The sequence below is a fragment of the Echinops telfairi genome, unplaced genomic scaffold (assembly GCF_000313985.2).
Source record: "Echinops telfairi isolate 266 unplaced genomic scaffold, ASM31398v2 ScPeMD7_3;HRSCAF=10, whole genome shotgun sequence".
In the NCBI taxonomy this organism is placed as follows: domain Eukaryota; kingdom Metazoa; phylum Chordata; class Mammalia; order Afrosoricida; family Tenrecidae; genus Echinops; species Echinops telfairi.
The window spans coordinates 767471-771336 of record NW_022103899.1 but is presented as its reverse complement, the minus strand read 5'-3'; positions in this window follow the sequence as shown (position 1 = coordinate 771336).

Here is a 3866-nt window from a genome sequence, read left to right as displayed (position 1 = left end):
AAGAAAGTCAAAATATTAAAAGCTGGAATAAATTTTAAATGGATCAAAAAGGAGATGAAATGATAAGGTATTAAATTTTAACCTCACTATATCTGCAGTAATCCACTTTCCAACACACTGCATGCTAGCCAAGCGCTCCACAGCCCTAGTCTAAGGTCAAAGGGATTCCCCAGAGGTCTAATTCACATGTATTTCCCCTTCACTTTTTTTTTAAACTGGAACAACTTTAAAATGAGTCATAAGAGAGACCATAGGATCAGATATTGCATCTGCCAAAATCAATGTGAGAATGCTCTGTTTGGTAGCACGGCTGTCCACATCCCTTGACTATGAACAGAGGGGACCCACCAGAGGCTGATCCACGTGCAAATTTCTTGATACCAAGAAAGGTGGGAGTTTTGAGTAGATTAGCAGCTATTGTAATGTTACATCTATGTATGTTAAGAGGAGTGGGAGAAAGATGAAGCTTTCTCCTCCCATAGAGTTACAGTCTCAGAAACCCCCGGGGCCGTTCTTTTGACCTGATGACAGTTAAGTTTGGTCTTTGTAGTTTTCATACCGTTGCTGTTTATTTCATAAGATTATGGTGTGAGGAGTGTGTCCTAGGATAAATCCTACGAAGTTACTGATACGTTGTTCTATTAGGACCACACTTCATTAGATTGTACGCGTTTGTACCTGATGATTACATGGAATGAGTGGGGGCCCACTATGGCTGTTTCGCAGGGCTTCCTCCCTGCTGAGGATTTGCATTTCCACCCCAGAGAGGCTGAGTCCGAATCTGCATGCTAACAAGACCCCCAGGTGATTTTTAACTCTCAGCAAGGAGATGGAGCCAGACCGGACTCTGAGCTTCCCAGTCTAGGGAAGTTGTTTATAATCAGTAGCCTGGAATCAAATGTTAATCGACAGCCTAATCCTATCATGATGATTTTACATTAATCTGTGATGGGTTTTTATTTCTTTATTATGAGTTAAATATGTAAACACAAAGCTTCCTTGGCACGATTTCATTCTCAGAGCGCCCTCTGCTGGTAGTGAAAGATGACGATAGGTTTACAGAAAGCCCTTTAAGCACGACAGCAATATGATTATCACCACAATTTAATCATTTATATTGGAGCTGAATTTACGGCTGGACACTTATATGTAATATAACCAAGTGGCCTGGTTTACAGCTAGCCAAGTTTTCCCGTTAAAGATTAAGTGGTATTTTGGTGGTTGAATTAGTCTTTTCATCACAGAAAAAAATGAGTTATTTGTGCTTAATATAAATATTTGCCAGAGTTCTACAGAGCAATATATAACATCACTTATATAAATGACTACCAACAGCTACATAAACAGAACTGGAACATGTGAAGATTTTGTAGCTACTCAAACTACTTCATCCCCCCTATATAATGCCTATGTCGCCTATCTACACACACACCCCATAACACCTGATAAAGACTTTCTGGGCCATGATTCCCATCTCAACACAATATGTATATTACATAAAAAATTAGAAAAACAAGTACATTCAACTTGGAATCCTGTGAGACCAAGGACCTGTTACCGTAGTATTCGTTGAACTTTGAAAAAATACTTTCACATTTATCCTATTTTATGCTGATAACTTTCAAAAAGAAGCCTTGGTGGTGTACTGGGTTACGAGAGAGGGTGCCAAAGGCAAGGTCATCAGTTTGAAGCCACTAGCCACTGCTCAGGAGATAGATGAGGCGTTCTATGCCTGTAAAGGGTCTCTGAACCCCACAGGGGCAGGTCTACCCTGTCCTACAGGGTTGCTATGAGTCGGAGTCCATTTGATGGGGGCGAGTTGGGCTTTTTGGAACCTTCAAGCGGGAGCAGATACTATGGGCCACATTGGACGGACACAGACACAGAGGCCAGAGCAATTAGTGGACCAACGCGATACACTCACATTGAGGGCATCTTTGTTCATTGCCTTCGAGTCAATTCCATTCAGCACAGCACTTTAGGTGGGAATAGAGCCCCTCCCTACAGTTTCCAAGGCTGTAAATCTTTTCAAAAATAGACAATCACATCTTTTGCCCTCACATGGGCCTGGTCGGTTCAAACCACTGACTTTTAGGCTCACAGGTGGGTGCTTTAACTACTGACTACACCACCAGATCTCCTTACATACTAGTAAGTTGGTGGAATTAAGCCTTGGCTTTTCAATAAGAGGCTAAGTCCTTGTTCTTGATAACTATTTAATTACAAAAACACACACAATAAAATTATTTAAATCATATACTTTTTAATAATCATGTTATTTTAGGTTGTCAGACCTTATTTGTGCGCCATAATCAAGCCAAGCTCACTGCCACTGTGGAAATTCTGACTCATAGCGACCCCGTATAAGACAGGGCAAAATTGTCCTTGTGGGTTTCCAAGATTGCAACTCTTGACAAGAGTAGAAAGCTTCATCTTTCCCTCCAGGCTGATGGTTTCGAACGACTGACCCAGCACATAACCACTACACCGCCAGGGCTCCTTGTCCTGTTTAAAAACTAAACCAAACTCATAACGACCTTATAGGACAGGGTAGAACCACTCCCATGAGCTTCCATAACTGTAACCCTTTTATTATTATTTTTAATCTGCACTGAATATTGTTTATTGATTACCCTTTTCAACTTGTACATTTAACACAATGTATCTTCTGAATTGAAACACTTTTAATTATATCCTCAAGTTTAATTACACACTTTTAATTATACCCTCAAGTTGATATTTTCTGCCAAACTATCACAATAGACAATAATATGCAGTATCTGAAGAATTCTGAAGCATTTGGGGGTACAAGCATTGGGGATGCAACTTAAGGATGCAGCACACAAATGCTGACAATATATATTTACATAAAACTGTTCTCTCTCATTTACATTGAAAAGCTTGGTGAATCCAGAAGAGTTCCTGTGATAATCACTGCATGGAACATACTGTGTCTGTATTTCAAGAGTTGATTCCAACCCATTTTTGCTTTTATACTCTGAAACATCTTCATTATGCTTCTTGATGAGATAGGCCCACAGGAAAACTGTGATGGTCAAGGTCAGCCCAACTTTCAGCCAATTAGGTTTGCTATTTACCGGCTCCCCCGAATGTAAAACTTTGACCTCCATGAAAGACTGCTCAGGAGACAGGCTCAGCAACAGGGAGAAAAGGTGCAGTAACATGGGTGGGACCATCTTGCCGACCTGGCTCAAAACTGTAAATCTTCTTCCATGTGGGCTGGTTGCGTCTCTGCTAGATGGCCACTTGTTTAACTTCAAGCCTTTAAGACACTATATCTTTTGATAGCCAGGCGCCATCAGTGTTCTTCACCACATTTGCTTGTGCACCTATTTTTGACTTCCGTGATTGTGTCAGGAGAGTCAGCATCACAGAGTGCCAGGCTGTTTGAACGAAGTGTTCTTGCATTAAGGTAGGGCTTAAGCAGAGGCCCCAAATCGGTCCACTTCCTTAATGTATTGCCATATAAATATATGCACACAGGCCAATACCTCTATTTTCATGAATTAATGTATTTACCTATGTACACACCTATGTTTATACCTCTATACATAGCTTTGCTCCTAGATCTTTCCTCTGTCTCCTTTTAACTTCCTCCTGTCCCACCATCATGCTCACTCTGTGCAGATGTGGGTGAGGTGTTTTTTTGTTTGGGTTTTGGGTTTTTTTATCCAAGTAGGACCACTTTAGCATGATCCTCTAGATTGGTGCTTAGAGGATGAACTGTGTTCTCTTGACTCGTACATCAAAAAACCATCCAGGGGGCAGGCCTGTCTGGATAGGACAGGCTGGATGAACAATCTGGAGGAGAAAACAACGGGACTGACAGTTCCGGGGGGACATGG